Source organism: Canis lupus, chromosome 5 (assembly GCF_048164855.1).
Source record: "Canis lupus baileyi chromosome 5, mCanLup2.hap1, whole genome shotgun sequence".
Lineage (NCBI taxonomy): Eukaryota > Metazoa > Chordata > Mammalia > Carnivora > Canidae > Canis > Canis lupus.
In genome coordinates this window covers 14,063,741-14,081,098 of record NC_132842.1, presented here as the reverse complement: position 1 = coordinate 14,081,098, position 17,358 = coordinate 14,063,741, and the positions used below count along the sequence as shown (strand labels likewise).

At 36.1% G+C, this 17,358-nt stretch overlaps 1 protein-coding gene and 1 pseudogene across 13 annotated transcripts in view; one reads left to right on the top strand and one right to left on the bottom strand.

Moving 5' to 3' along the window:
• The window catches only part of ZNF438 (zinc finger protein 438), a 401,908-nt gene that overhangs the window by 130,168 nt on the left and 254,382 nt on the right, over positions 1-17,358 (bottom strand). For 9 of the 13 annotated variants that reach the window (XM_072825512.1, XM_072825513.1, XM_072825520.1 and 6 more), the window contains exon 2: positions 13,772-13,951. The gene's annotated coding sequence lies outside the window, so the exon portion shown is untranslated. Of the gene's footprint in view, positions 1-1,596; positions 1,746-13,771; positions 13,952-14,876; positions 15,017-15,897; positions 15,918-17,358 lie in introns of those variants that run through there. The other 4 variants (XM_072825517.1, XM_072825519.1, XM_072825514.1 and 1 more) reach the window with 3 other exon arrangements.
• Positions 9,391-9,901, top strand: LOC140633239 (large ribosomal subunit protein uL13 pseudogene; annotated as a pseudogene).

Below are 17,358 nucleotides of genomic sequence, written 5' to 3'. Positions count from 1 at the left end.
CTGACCTTCCAGAAATAAAAGTTATTATAAAGTAATACTATGAACAAGTGTACATCAACCAATTGAGTGCCTGGATGAAAAGAACAAACTCTTAGAAAAACTCAAACTACTACAATTGACTGAATTAAAAATAGAAACTCTGGGGATCCCTGGGTGGCGCAGCGGTTTGGCACCTGCCTTTGGCCCAGGGCTTGATCCTGGAGAGCCAGGATCGAATCCCACGTCGGGCTCCCGGTGCATGGAGCCTGCTTCTCCCTCTGCCTGTGTCTCTGCCATTCTCTCTCTCTCTCTCTCTCTGTGTGTGTGACTATCATAAATAAATAAAAATTTAAAAAAAAGAAACTCTGAATAAACCTATAACAAATAAAGAGATTGAGTTAGTAATTAAAACACTTCCAACAAAAAGAAGCGCAGACCCAAGGGCTTCATTAGTTATATATACACATATATAAAAGTATATACACACACATATATACATAAATGGAGAGAATACTCCCATAAGCCAGTATTACTCTGATACCAAAATTAGACAAAGGCATCATAAGAAAACTACAGACCAACATTCTTTATGGGTACAGATGCAAAAATCCTCAACAAAATACTAGCAATGCAAATCCAGGAATATGTAAAAAGTATTAAGACCATGACCAAGTGAGATTTACACTAGGAATGCCAAGTTGGTTCAATACACACATGCACACAAAAACCTAATGCATATTATATTAACTAAGTTAACCAATACTACATTAACAAAATTTTTTTTTTACTTTTTTTTTAAATTTTTATTTATTTATGATAGTCACAGAGAGAGAGAGAGAGGCAGAGACATAGGCAGAGGGAGAAGCAGGCTCCATGCACTGGGAGCCCGATGTGGGATTCGATCCTGGGTCTCCAGGATCGCGCCCTGGGCCAAAGGCAGGCGCCAAACCGCTGCGCCACCCAGGGATCCCTACATTAACAAAATTTTTTAAAACTACATATCAATAGACACAGAAAAAGCATTTGCCAAAATCCAACACCCTCATAAAAAGCTTTCAACAAACTAGGAATAGAAAGGAACTTCCTCAAACAGACAAAGACATCTCAAAACCTCACAGTTAGCATCATACTCAATAATGAAAGACTGAATGTGTCCCTCATAAAATTAGAAACAAGAGAATTATGTCCTATTTCTTACTACTGCTGCCTAACATTTCACTGCAAGTTCTAGCCCATGCAATTAGGCAAGAGAAAACAAAAAAAAGAAAGCATCCAGATTGGAAAGGAGCAACTATAATCATCTCTATTCATAAATGACAATTTTGCATATAGAAAATCCTAAGGAATCTCTTTTTAAAAAAAGCTTTTAGAATAACCAACCATGTACCAAGGTTGCAGGATACAAGAATAATATACAAAATTCTTTTCTCTATACAACAGCAATGACCAACCCAAAAATGAAATAATGAAATTATAAAAACAATTCCATTTACAATCACAACAAGAAGATAAAAATATTTAGGAATTTATTTAACAAAAATAGCATAAGACTTGCACAGTGGAAACTACAAAATTCTGTTAGAAGAAATTAAAGACAACTTTAATGGAAAAACATACCCTGTTCATGTACTGTTAAGACTTAATATTGTTAGGATGTCAATACTTTCCATCTTGGTCTACATATGCAGCAGAATTCTTATTACAATCCAAGCTGCCTTTTCTGCAAAAATTGAAAAATTTATCTTGAAATTCACACGGATATGCAAGGTACCCAAAAGAGTCAAACAATCCTAAAAAATAAAAAAGATAGTTGGAAGATTCACATATCCCAATTTGGAAACTTACTGTATACTTATAGTTTAATTGATATAGTAAGGTACTGGTATACAGATAAACATGTAAAACAATGGAAAGAAACTGAGAGTCCAGAAATAAATTCTTACATCTATGGTCAATTTTAATTTAATAGGGCATCATCCAAAACAATTTAATGGAAAAAATATAGTCTTTTTAAACAAATGGTACAAGGGCAACTGGATATCCACAATCAAAAACATGAAGCTAGACTTCTTTCTTACATCACACACAAAAATTAACTAAAAATGGATCACAGACATCAATGTAAATGCTAAAACAATAAAACTTCTAGAAAACAGAGTAGTAAATCTTTGTGACTTTGGATTAGACAATGGTTTATTAAATATACCAGAAATACAAGAGACAAAAAGAAAAAATAAAGTAGGACATCTCTAAATTAAAATATTTTGTGCTGCAAATGATATACTATCAAGAAAATTGGGGGAAAAAACAGAATGGAAGTAAATAACTGTAAATCATATTTCCAAAAAAGAAACTGTTACCAGTAATAATGAACTCTTCTAATTCATTAATAAAAACTAAACAATTATTTAATTAAAAATCAAATAATAAGCAAAAGGTTTGAATAGACATTTCTATGCAGAAGATTTACAAATGTCTAATAAACACATGAAAAGATGACCAACATCATTAACCACTGGGGAAATGCAAGTGAAAACCACAATACATTTTTAATCAATTTAATATTCAGTGAGACAACACTTTATAGCCAATATGATGGCTATAATCAAAAAGAGAAATAACAAGTATTGATTCAGATGTGGAGAAATTAGAATCCTCTATATTGCCAGTGGGAATGAAAAATGGTGCAGCCAATTAGAAAAACATTTTGGTAGTTCCTCAAAAAGTTAAAACATAAAGTACCATTTGACCCAGCAAGTCCCACAACTAAGTAAGTACTCAAAGGCAATGAAAACATACATCCATACAAAAACTTGGACATAAATGTCATACCAGCATTAATCATAAGAGCCAATAAGTGGAAACGACCCAATGCCCTTCATCTGATGAATGGATAAACAAAATGTGACATATCCATACAATGAAATAGTATTCAGCAATGAAAAGAATTAAAATATTTACTACATCATGAATGAATCTCAAAGGCACTATACCTAAGTGAAAGAAGTCTGACACAACAGACTACATATAGTATGATTCAATTTACATAAAAAATCAGAATAAGCAAATGTATACACAGAAAGTAGATTAATGATTGCCAAGGCTGGGGTGATTGGAAAAATAGGGATGGGGAGTGACTGCCAACAGGTATGATGAAAATGTTCTAAACCTAGATTGTAGTGATGTTGTATAATTCTGTAACTATACTAAAACCACTAAATTATATACTTTAAATGAGCTAATTTAATGGCATGGAAATTGTATCACAATAACCATGTTATTATTTTGGTTAAAACCAAACTATAATGTCTAAGGAAGCTAATTAACTCCATAAATAATAAAAAGAAAAATGTAAGGGATTACTATGAAAATTGGGGTAATGATTACATAAGAGAGAAGGTTGTGATAGACACAGGACACATGGAAGAGTTTCAAAGATGACTGACAAAGATCTATTCCCTACCTGGGTGTTATCAGCATTGTAATAATTCAATAAACCATGTATTTGATTTAAATGGGTTTCCATATCTATGCTTTATTTCATAATAAAAACACATTTTTAAGGGACATGTTTGGATTTTTAAAATATGAGATTATATCCCAATCATCTGACTAAATTATTGCTAAGACAACAATAAAAATACCCTGTATCTGTATACAATTATTGAGCACTTGAAACATGGCTAGCATGACTGAGGAACTGAATTAAAAATTTTTTTTATTACCGAAGTATAGTTGACATATGTGTTAATTTTCAGGTATACAACAGTGATTTGACAATTCTATACATTATACAATATTCACCATGATTAAGTGTAATTACCATCTGTCACCATACATCATTATTATATTATTGACTGTATTCCTCGTGCTGTACATTTCATCCTCATGACATTTATTTATAACTGGAATTTTGTACTTCCTTATCCCTTTAACCTATTTTACTCTTCCCTTCACTGCCCTCCCTTCTCCCTCCCCCCTCCCCCCAGCAACTACCAGTTGTGGTGCCTACTGGCCAGCTGTATGACTTCTTTGGAAAAATGTCTATTTAGATCCTCTGCACATGTTTAATCAGATTATTTTGAGGATTTTTGTGTTGAGCTGTAGAAGTTCTTTGTATATTTTGGATATTAACCTGTTATCAGAAGTATCATTTGCAAATATCTTCTCCCGTTCAGTAGGTTGCCTTCTCATTTTCTTGATGGTTTCCCTTGCTGTGCAAAAGCTTTTTGGTATAGTCACAATTAGTTTATTTTTGCTTTTCCTTCCCTTGCCTGAGGCAACATATCCATAAATATGATGTTAAAGCCAAAAAATCCAACAGCTTACTGTCTATGCTTTCTTTTAGGACTTTCATGGTTTCAGGCCTCACATTTAGGTCTTTAATCCCTTTTGAGTTTATTTTTGTGTTTGAGTAAGAGTGGTCTAGTTTCATTCTTTTGCATGTAGCTATCCAGTTTTCCGAATACCATTTATTAAAAGAGATTTTTTCCCCCATTGTGTATTCTTGGCTCCTTCATCACAGATTAATCAACCATATAAGCTTGGATTTCTTTCTACTCTGTTCCACTGATCTATGTATCATGTGTGTGCACCCGCTCACCACTACCATATTGTTTTGATTACTACAGCTTTGTAGTATATCTTGAAATCTGGCATTTTGATATTTCTAGCTATGTTCTTTCTCAAGATTTTTTTTGGGGGGGGTGCTAATTGAGGTCTTTTGTAGTTCTATACAAATTTTGGGGTTTTTTTTGTAATTATATAGTTTATTGATGTATTCACTGTCTGTCTAGCCTCATCCATTACACTGTAATTTCCCTGAGGGCAGAGAGTAAGTATGTTTTCATCACCGTTATATGCCTGCCCCATTAGTGTATTACTTAGTACTTAAAGAATCTCAAAAAAAAATCATTAAAAATATCAGCAGTACACAACAAAGAAAAAGACTGTAATTATATGAGGTGAAAATTTTATGAGTATTTGTTCTAGTTCTGTGAAAAATATTGTTGGTATTTTGATAAGAATGGCATTGACTCTGTTTCAGGTACTATGGACATTGTTTTGGGTACTACGGACATTTTAACATTAATTCTTCCGATCCATGAGTATGCTATATCTCTCCATTTGTTTGAGTAATCTTCAATTTATTTTATCAGTGTCTTACAGTTTTCAGAATATAGGTCTTTTACTTCTTTGGTAAATTTATTCCTAGGTATTTTTTTTGGTCCAATTTAAAATAGAATTATTTTCTTAATATCTCTTTCTGCTGGTTTGCTATTAGTGTATAGAAAAGCAACAGATTTCTGTAAATTAATTTTGTATAGTGCAACTTCACTGAATTATTTATCAGTTCTAGTTTTTTGGGGGCTTCTATATACAGTACTATGTCATCTGCAAATAGTGAGTTTTAATTCTTCTTTACCAACCTGGATGCCTTTTATTTCTTTTTCTTGTCGATTGCTGCAATTAGGACTTCCAGTATACGTTGAATGAAAGTAGTAAAAGCAGACATCCTTGTCTTATTCCTGATCTTACAGGAAAAGCTTTCAGTTTTTGAAACTGAGATCATGTTAGCGGGGGGTCTGTCATAGTCTTTATTAAGTTGAACTATGTTTCCTCTAAACCTCTCTTTGTGGAGAGTTTTTATCATGAATGAATGCTGAATGTTGTCAAATGCAATTTCTCCATCTATTGAGATGATCATGTGGTTTTTACTCTTCCTCTTGTTCATATGATGAATCATATTGAATGATTTGCAGATACTGAACCCTCCCTGTAGCCCTGGAATAAAACCCACATCATCGTCATAAATAATCCTTTTAATATATTACTTAACTTGTTTTGTTATTATTTTATTGAGGATTTTTGCATCTATGGTCATCAGGGATTACTGGCCTATTGTTTTCTTTTTTTGTAGTGTCTTTGTCTAGTCTTGGCATTAGGGTAATATTGGCTTTATAAAGGTAATTTGGAAGTTTCCTTCTTCTATTTCTTGAAATAGGGAGAATCAGTATTAATTTTTCTTTGAATGTCTGGTAGAACTCACCTGTGAATCTGGTCCTGGACTTTTGTTTGTTGGTAATTTTTTTTATTATTGATTCAATTTATTATTAGTCATCAATTTCAAATTTTCTATTTCTTCCTCATTCAGTTTTGGAAGGTTATATGTTTCTAGGAATTCACCCATTTTCCTATGTTATCCAATTCGTTGGCATAAAATTTTTCATAGTAGTTTCTTAGGATCCTTTATATTTCATGATATCAATATCTTTATATGGTATCAGTTGTTATTTCTCCTCTTCCATTTCTAATTTTGAGTCCTTTTTTCTTGACAAGTCTGGAAGTTTTATCAATTTTATTTATATTTCCAAAGAAACAGCTCTTGGTTTCATGGGTCTTTTCTTTTTTGCCTCTATTTCATTTATTTCTGTTTTGATCCTTATTATTTCTTTCCTTCTACTAACTTTGAGCTTTTGTTTCTTTTAGTCCCTTTAGGTGTAAGGTTATATCACTTATTTGAGATTTTCCTTATTTCTTGATCTAGGACTTTATTACTATAAAAACTTTCCTCTTAGAACTGCATTTGGTGGGTCCCACAGATTTTGAGCTGTTGTGTTTCCATTTTCATTTGTCTACATGTATTTTTTAATGCATCTCTGATTTCTTCATTGATCCACTTGTTGTTTAGCAGCATGCTATTTAGCCTCCATGTGTTTGTGGGATTTTTTTCCCGTTTTCTTCTTGTAATTTATTTCTAGTTTTATTCTTCTGTGGTTGGAATAAAAATGTTTGATGTGATTTCAATCTTAAATTTGAAACTTACTTTGTGGCCTAACACATGCTCTATCCTGGAGAATGTTCCATGTGCACCTTGAATACATATTCTAGTATTTGGGGATGGAATGTATATATATCTGTTAAGTTCATCTGGTCTAATATGTCATTCAAAGCCACTGCTCCTATCCTGTATCTGTGCTGTCCAATACAATTATTGAGCACTTGAAATGTGGCTAGCATGATTTAGGAACTGAATTATTAATTTAATTCTAACCAGTTTAAATGCAAATTTAAATAGCCACATGTGGTTGATGGCTACCACGTGCACAATGCAGGCTTAGAGCATATAACTACTATGAAATTTCTAGCAGATACAAATTTTCAAAAACAGTGTATAAATAAGCTAACATTTAAAATATTAAAAATAAAATTTCTGTATCACAGAGTTGGCAGCTTTATAATAATATAAATATAATTTTTAAGTCTGTATAAATTTCTCAAAAAAGCAATAAACAAGAAGTATATATATATGCACATATATATATTATACATATTAATGTATAATGTATGTATATATGTAAATATATATATCAGAAAATTTTGGGATCAGTTGTTCTCATCTTACTGGACAGAGCTCTTAATACACCAAAGAACTCTTAACAGCAGTGCTATTTCCAGATTTCATCCAAACTCTCAAGGAAATGAAAAAAGCAACCTAATTTGAACATCACTCAAGTGTTTTCTATAATCTATCACCAACCCCTATCGCTGCTCAGTACAGACTACAAGAACCATGAATTTTACTAGAATCTAAACAAATCCAACTAAAGCCTAAGGTGTCACCCTCCTATTTGTTTCCCAGTCCTAAGTGCTTCCGATTTGATTTTATGACCAGTTTCTATCACTAAAAATGGTCCTTAACTTTCAGTCACTTGACAAACATTTCTTATTATGTTAGGTGCTCTATTAGGAAATGGATGAAAAGTACAATCTTTATCCTTAAAGAAATTATAGTCCAGAGGGAGCAAGCACCCAATAAACTGGCAGAATTAAATGGTGGTTAAGTGCTAAATGAGTGCCATTTACAAACTTGTATGGTTACACAGAAAAGGAACACCTGATTTCCAGGAATAAAATAAGAAAAGGTATCAGAGAAGTGAGGCAATAGCAGAGGCATCCCTAAGCTAAGTCTTGGAAGATAAGAAGGACCTTCCAAAGCAGTCAAGGGGGTAAGAGAAGTGTTTCAGGCAAGAAGAAAACATGCAAAGGCTCAAAAACTCAACAGCATTCAGAATGGAGGCAAGTTCAGTACTGAAGTAGAGTAAAGCAGAAGAGGGGAGAAAAGAACACTAGACAGGTGGGCAGAGACTCAATCCTGAAGCTCTTTGCTTGCATGGTACAGAGACTGGGTTTTATCTGGAAGATGCAGGAGTCCAAAGAATTTTGAGTTCAGGAATAATGTGATCATATTTGCATTTAAAAAATCACTCTGCAATAGGAAAAGAATAAATAAGAGAAAATCAGATAGGAGATAGGATGAGCACTTTAGAGATCATTCTAGTGGCATAAGTGAAAAGAAATGAGTGCTCCAAATAAGCAGAGACAATAGGGATGAAGACAAAATGATGCATTTAAGGAATATTTAGAGTATGAAACATGAACTGACTGTGTATGGGGATAAAGGAGAATAAAAAAACAAGGTGGGTTCCAGAGTTTACTTGAGAAAAAGGACACTGGTATTCATCAATAAGACAGAATACAGGAAGAACAAGAAATGCAGGTTTGAGGGATGCCTGGGTGGCTCAGTGGTTGAGCATCTGCCTTTGCCTCAGGGCATGATCCCAGATTCCCAGAATTAAGTCCCACATCTGGCTTCCTGCATGGAGGCTGCTTCTTCCTCTGCCTATGTCTCTGCCTCTCTGTCTCTCTTGAATAAATACTTTAAAAAAAAAAAGTGCAGGTTTGAAACTCATGAAGAAGGTAGTAGTTAATAAAACCAATAATAACAAAAGTAAGCTCAAATCTATAAGCCCCAACTCAGACTTATTGAATTAGAAACTCTAGGGTGGAGCCTAGCAATCTGTATTTTTAATTGCCCTCCAGATGATTCTGGTGTACACTAAACCTGCAAAACTACTGATCCTGCCAAACACTGGTAAGACTGGCAAAAAACCACTGGTAATACTGGCAAAGGTTCATGCAATCAGGTGGACACTAATGATGACAGCAGGGAAAGGTTATTATGAGGAGGAGCAGAATCCAGATTACAGAAGATTTGAGGAATATGCTTTAAAAAGAGAAATGGAGACAGCACATATATACTCTTCTTCCAATATAGCCTGAAGAAGACAGACTTGAAGTAAAGATGATTAAAAAAATTATTAACACTTTCCCAGGCAGCTGCCAAAGATGGCGGAGGGGCAGGTGAGGAAGCTGGAGATTTTTTAGCCAAAGTCACATTGTCAGGAAGTCTGGCTTTAGATTCTGTATCCTTCTGCCTTCAACAATCACAAGTATATAACAAGCACTGGGTCCTGGTGCTCAGTGGCCGAGGCCATCTCCTGGGCTGCCTGGCAGCCACTGTAGCCAAACAGGTGCTCTGGGCTGCAAGGTTGTAGTTGTGCACTATGAGGGCATCAACATTTCTGGCAATTTCTACAGAAACAAGTTGAAGTACTTGGCCTTCCTCTGCAAGCAGATGAACACCAACCCATCCCGTGGCCCCTACCGCTTCCAAGCACCCAGCCGTATCTTTTGGTGGACAGCTCGAGGCATGCTGCCCCACAAGACCAAGTGAGGCCAGGCTGCCCTGGACCGCCTCAAGGTGTTTGATGGGATCCCACCACCCTATTAAAATAAAAAGCAAATGGTGGTTCCAGCTGCCCTCAAGGTGGTACGCCTGAAGCCTACACGAAAGTTTGCTTACCTGGGGCGCCTGGCTCACAAGGTTGGCTGGAAGTACCAGGCAGTAACAGCTACCCTGGAGGAGAATAGGAAGGAGAAGGCCAAGATCCATTACTGGAAGAAGAAGCAGCTTATGAGGTTATGGAAACAGGCCAAAAAGAATGTGGAGAAGAAAACTGACAAATACACAGAGTTCCTCAAGACCCATGGACTCCTCGTCTGAGCCCAATAAAATTGACTGTTTATTCCTCAAAAAAAAAAAAAAATTATTAACAGAATAAAGTCCTCCAGAAGACAGAAAACGATTCAGAGCCCAAGCAGAGGAACTGGCCTTGGGAGGTATGGCAGGTACCAGTGGTTGCCTTCCCAGTCCACTCTCTTTCCAGGATAACAGAATCCCAATTTACCTCTTTTCTAAGAGGGCTGGAAGAATCTTGACTAGTCTAAGCCAATCACAGGACTTTATGTCTTTTGCCACTGATTGGTTTAGAAATGGGTTATATGAGGTACATTCAGCTAGTGAAGTCTCCTAAGAGGCTTTTGGGAAAGTTTTTTCACTCTAAAAAAAGACATAAAAGAGATGCTATAGCCTGAATTTTTGGGCTCCCCACCTCACAAAATTCACAGGTTAAAGCCCTAATCCCCATTGTGATGGTATTTGAAGGTGAGACCTTTGGGAAGTAATCAGAGTTACATTAGATCACGAGGGTGGAGCCCCCATAATAGTATTAATGTTCTTACAAAATGACAAAGAGACAAAGTTCTCTCTCTGCCATGTGAGGCAACAACAAAAAGGTGGTTGTCCTCAAACCAGAAAGAGGCCCTTACCATGAATCTTTAGGCAACTTGGACTTCCCAGACTCCATTAACTGTGCAAAACAGTCTAAGCCACCCAGTCTATACAGTATTTTACTATAACAGCCCAAACTGCTGCTGTACAAGACAAGAGATACCTTCCTTTCTTACAATCTTGGATACTCAGAATTGAGGATATAAATCTTGGAGCTCAAGGTGCCTGACATCTCCAGACCTGGAGGGGACAAGCCTGAGGACAAAAGCTAACAGGATGTTACAATGAAAAGACCCAAAGATCCTGAGAGCCTAATGACTGCAGTTAGCTGCTACATGAACCAACCATCAAACCATCTTTCTTCCAAAGTTCTAGTTATATGAGATCATAAAAGTTACTTATTATTTTCAGTTTCAGCTGGGTCTTCCTTTACTTGCCAGCTGAAAGCATTTTGAGACAGAAAGGTATTTTCACTGAGAGGAGTGTCAATGAAATTAACTTTGCCTCTTGGAGACATGGGAATTTGAGAGAGTTTCAGACTAAAGTTTCATTTATTAAACAAATGAAGCTTATATAGATCTATTTTATAAAGAGACTGCCTTACCAGCTCTTTTCTGCTTTAAAATATGTAGTATTTCTAATGATAACAAAAGTCATGAAGATGATGGTGATAAGCTTATGCTTATTAAAGTATTTTTTAAAGCAAAGGCATTTTATCCTTGTACTGCTTACCTTCTGCATTTCATTTGACTTCAACAGTGAAATCATGGCAACACTTTCTACTTTCTGTTTATTACAATTTTTGTGTCTTAATTTTTCAAATTTTCTTGGTATATAACACTGTACCACAATGTAGTTTACAGAGGGAACCCTTAATTTGAAAGAACAACATTCCGAAAGCCAAACAATGTATAAAAAGATTTCTATTTTGATTTCCATACATTTTCTAATCTGTTCAAGAAAAGAAAACATTTCAACCAGATCTGTGGAATGATACCTTTGATTCCTTTATCAAGGGGTAGAAAGTCAACACTGTAGCCAGGTAGATAAACACCAGAGAAAGTACCATTTGAACACAAATAACAAGAAGCAGTAGAAACGTATGACTACCCAGGCAGTCCCCAAATGGTGAAAAACACAATTGGAAACTAAATTTTAAGACAGTTTTTGAAGCCCAAAACATTTTTCCTATAGAAACAATATTACTATGAGTCACTCACTGCGTTGCTGCGCCAGTCCACAAAACCCTTATAAAACCATATGCATAAAACTATTGTTTGAACTACACCCAGGCAGAATAATACTTTTTCCTTTGGAAAATACATCATTTTCTCCCTCCACCCTCTTCCGAGTCCCAGGAGAGTAGGCCTAGCCATGGACTCTGTTCACCTCTCCAATCTCATCGTTACTCTCTACATTGCACACTCTCTGGGTCAGCCACACTGCCCTCTTCAACCTGCAGAAATGCTGCTGTCGTGCCCTCCCTGACCTCTTCTAGATCACCTCTCTCAGCCTTCATGTCTCAACTTAAATGATACTTCCTCAAGAAGACAGTTCCTTATCCCCACACTGAGTCACAGGTTGCTGCTAGACTCTCGCACTCCAGTACTTCTTCCACTGTATCGTAATCACTTTGTTTATCCTCCTCATAATCTCTGTATTTGGGGCATCTTACTTGACACTATTTAGCCCTAGAATATAGATGAGTAGCTGTCATTTTGAAGATGTTTAACACATATTTGTTTGTACGAATGAGTTTACCTAATGAGGTACTTCATTTTTAACCTGGCCCACAGAATATTTACCTTTATCTATACCCATTACCAAGAGATTAAGCAGTTTTCCAAAAATTTCTCTACTCCTGAATTCATACCTACACATTGTTCATAGAAAGGAGGCTATCTATCCAATTTCTTCCACATGGATAGTTTATAAAGTAACTTAAATGGAGTGTTAAAATTCTAGCAAACATAAGTATATATTCTAATATTACCTTTATCTCTTTCTTACAGGTAATGTCATTCATTCGTTTTGGTTTTATTAACTATTTAAATTCAATTTAATTATCAGTGTATTATTAGTTTCAGAGGTTGAATTCAGTGATTCATCAGTTGCATACAACAGCCAGTGCGTGCTTATTACATCAAGTATCCTCCTTAATCCCCATCAACCAGTTACCACATCCTCCCACTCACCTCCCCTCTAGCAACTCTCAGTTTGTTTCCTATAGTTAAGAGTCTCTTATAGTTTGCTTCCCTTTCTGTTTTTTTCTTATATTATTTTGCCTTACCATCCTCTATGGTCATCTGCTTTGTTTCTTAAATTCTACAGATGAGTGAAATCATACAGTATTTGTATTTCTCGGACTTATTTATGTCCATCGACAAATGAATGGATAAAGAAGATGTGGCATATATTATACAATGGAATATTACTGGGGCATCAAAAAGAATGAAATCTGGCCATTTGCAATGATGTGGATGGAACCAGAGGGTATTATGCCAAGGTAATGTCATTCATTCTTAAGTTTTTACTGCAATCGATGAAATGCTAATTCCCAAATTTGTATCTCTAGACCTAATTTCTCTCTTACATTAAAAATCCAAATTTCCAGGTGTCTATAATTTTATACCTGAATGTAAGGACTTCACTCCAACATTTTTCTCTTGTGTTCCCCATTTCAGATAATGACATTACCACCTGGAAACTCAAACCTGACACTCAAATTCTCTTACTCTTGTTACTTAAAGATTGGTCCATGAACCAATAATGCTTGTTGTTTATCACCTGGAATCTTTTAGAAACACAAGACTGTGCCCCACTCTGGACCTGCTGAATTAGAATCTACCTTTTAACAAAATCCCCAGGCAATTCATATACACGTTAAAATCTGAGAAACACTGATCTATAATTCCTTTTCTCCTTACTCTCACAAATCAAGTCCACCAAGTCTACACAGAAAAATGTCTCATATATATTCCCTCCCGTCTATTTTTGTTACTGGCCTGATTTAAGCCATCACCTCTTGCCTGGAACATTGCAATGACCTTTTAGTTGATCTCATTTTTCTAATCCATTGGTTCTCATCCAGAAGTTCATAAGAGATACTCTTCTATACATACGCTATGAATTTGAGATAGGCCATATGGTTGGCAGAACAGAACTGTACATAATATAAAACCTGTCTTACCTATGTTGCAATCAAAATCTAGGGACACTTAGAAAAATGTCATATGGGAAAGCATCTAAAAGTAAAAGTAAAAACACTGAGAACCACTCCTCTTGAGTCTCCTCAGAACAATTTTTCCCCATACTGACCTGTTTTCTTTCCAAAATACAAATATGATCACATCATATTCCTCTCTAAAGTCTTTCAGTGGCTTCTGAACACGTCATGGACTTCCACATTTCCATCTTTCTGTTCATGCTTTCCTTTTTTTTTCTCCTTTTGGCAAAAATCTTGCTCATCTTCTGAAGTCCTGTTCAAGAATCATCTCACTGGAAAAAAAAAAAAAGTCATCTTATCTTGCCAATTTTCTTGGTAAATAACTGCTTCCCCCTTCCCCTGCACCCCACCATATGTTCATCATGTGATCATGGCTGCCTATCTTCCCTGCCAGACAAGGACTTCCCTGAAGGCATTCTGTATCTCAGTCACTGACAGATGGTAAATACTCAAAAAATGTAAAATCAGTCAATTACCATTTATATCTGACATCATCAAAGCTATAGAACTTATCACTGATAATGTGAATGCATTTATAAACTACAAAATACTAAGTACCATATATCTATAAGACGGAATCATTTCGAAAATAAAACAAAAAAGGAAAAGAACTTTTAAGCTAGATATACCCAAACATAGTAAAAGTTTAAATATGCTTGGAGAGCATATTTAAATATGCTTAATTCCCATTCACAAAAATGCAGCTAACCCTTATGAGCCCACAATCTGGGTAGGTCTACCTTGTTTCCTGATAGTTAAACCAGATAACTGGACAAAAAGAAGAGTTTAGCCTTTGGTAAAGAGAGGAGGAGATAAGTCTGCCAGCTGACTTTTTAAATTATATATTTTATCATAAAGATTAAAAAGTTATCTTTATGTAATAAAGAAAATTTTCTGTTATTTAAAATTGTTAAAAATTTATTTTCTGCATATTACTTCTCAAATGTGGTTACATCACACTAAACATACCATTTTGTATTCAGTTACAAAATTCTGCCATAAATTACACTCATAATTACACTTTCAGTGACCTCATTACTTTATCACCTTGACATACCTTTAGTTCATTAAAACATTCATCAAATCTCAGTAACTTAGTTCAACATTTATTGAACAGCTATGTGTCAGGCCCTGAGACAGCTGACCACCCCTAACCTCAAGAACCCCTACTCAAGTGGCAGGGGTTGACGCATTTACCTGGCACTGCACTGTAGTGCTGAACGCAAATCAAGGGTGGCTCACTAGCAGTGATAATTAGGGTGGGATGCCTCTCCCATCTGAGTGCTGCTCCCAAAGGATGAGAAGTCAACAGGACTTGGTCAGGGGGAAGATGGGAGAAATGTAATATGGACAAGGCAAAAGAATCTGAAATCACACATGTTCAGAGAAAGGCAGTGGCTAAGAGCATAGCACAAGAAACAAGTAAGCATGAATGGCTTCCACTTCATCAAAATCTCACCAGACCTGGGAGTTATTTTAACTTCTAGTACTTGCAAGAGAATAGAAGGGGTAACTCAAAGTGGATTTAAAATGTATTTCTTTGATTACCTGTGATGATGAACATATTCCTACATTTTTATTACTAATTATATTACATATCTGTTAAAATTCTCTGTCCACTTATGTACTAAGTCTTGACATTTTTTTCCTCATTAAGTTTAAGAGAACTCTTCAAGCATTATAGATATTAACCCTTAATCACACCTGATAGGAGCACTTTTCCCAGTCTATTATTTTCTTCATTGTGAATAAGTCTTAAATGTCATATATTCACGCTGACCTATCAATTCTTTGGTGAGTTTTTCACTGCTCCAATACTAAGTTACTATACTGAGTTACTGAGCTATCACAAACCTGATAAATATTACATTCTATTTTCTTTTTTTTTTAAAGATTTATTTGAGAGAGAAAGAGAGAGAGCAAGCATGTGCAAGCTCCAGGGGGAGGGGCAAAGGGAGAAGGAGAGAGAGAGAGACTCCCCACTAAGCACAGAGCCCCATGTCTGGCTGGATCTCATGACCCTAAGATCATAACCTGAGCCTAAATTAAGAGTCAGACACTTAACAAACTGAGCCACCCAGGTGTCCCTACCTTCTATTTTCTACTGAGTTTTCTAAAATGTGATTTTAAAAATATTTAGCTCTTGATATCAGCTAGACTTGACAAAGACATGATATACACAACACTGACATATAGCCATTAATCTCCCTCTTCCTACCCTGCTTCCATTTCCTTTGCCAAAATATAGCTAGAGAATTCTTTTTTATGTCTTCATTCCTTTTAATTCAAATTCTCTTACCTAACAATGCTACAAATAGAACAGCAGGAGCAGGTGTCCTATTGCACTATCTTTAGAGATGGCCCTGAGACATCCACACCCTCTATGAAAGAATTAAGAATTAATATTTTAAGGTACATATAAGGACACAAAATACTTAAAGGATGCATTTTATGCAACACAATAAAAATCAGCACTAATTCTGAAGTAATCCTGGCAACATTTCTCTTCTAAGTCCCCCAAACTAGAAACAATCTGTGTTTTCTTTGAGGGCTTGACATGCCATAGCCTTTTGACTTCATGTTATGATAGTCAGTTTTCAAGTTAGAAAGGGGGACTTAGTCAAGTGGTTTTCAGTTGAGCATGTCTGACTCCCATGGAAGCTTGGAAACTGGAGGGGAGACGGCACATTTTATTTTATTTTTTAAATCCAAAAAAATTTTTATTGGTGTTCAATTTGCCAACACACAGAATAATACCCAGTGCTCATCCCATCAAGTGCCCCCCTCAGTGCCCGTCACCCATTCACCCCCCCCCCTCCGCCCTCCTCCCTTTCCACCACCCTTAGTTCGTTTCCCAGAATTAGGAGTCTTTATGTTCTGTCTCCCTTTCTGAGAGACGGCACATTTTAGATGTTACCATAAGGGAGCATACCTTCCTATCAGTGAGGATCCTAAGTATTTCACTTCATAGAAGGCAATCTTGTACAACAAAAATCGATCTCACCCCAAGTGCCAATGGCCACTTTACGTTAGCTTACAGGGCAATATGACTTGCTTCCAATATCTAATGAAGGCAAATCTCCTGACTTCTCAAGTGGCAGGTTGTTCTATCCAACCTGCCATAGGTATATGTTTCACAGTGATAGGGCCTGCCCCAGGAAAGACTGTGAAGTGTACCTGGCTGGACTGGATGTCCTCCTTACTCCTCCTAAGAGGACTCTCGCTTTACTGGCCATTCTGGCCTGGATTCATTCAAGTAACATCCCCACAAGTTTCTGGGCTATGGCTACACTCTTCTCACTCTGATCCACCAAACCTGTTTCCTGCAAGTTTTCAGCAAATAACTTGATAAACATATCACACTAAGATACTAATCTCATATAATACAATATACTCTTCTTCCCCAGGATAGCTGTATCAAAGGCTTAATCCAAAGATACCACTTCTTACCATCTCTTTTATTACCACCCTGGTCTAAGCTACTCTACCCTCTTTCTCCTGGATCACCATAGCAGTTTCTCAGTGAGTCTTCCTGCTTCAATCTTGTAACACATAGTCACTTCTCAATAGTGATCTGACCTAAGTGAGCTCCTATCATTTCCAAGCCCAGAATCCTCTGATAGCTTCCTAGTTCACTCAGAATAAAAGCCAAATATCTCCAATGGCCAGCAAGGCCATA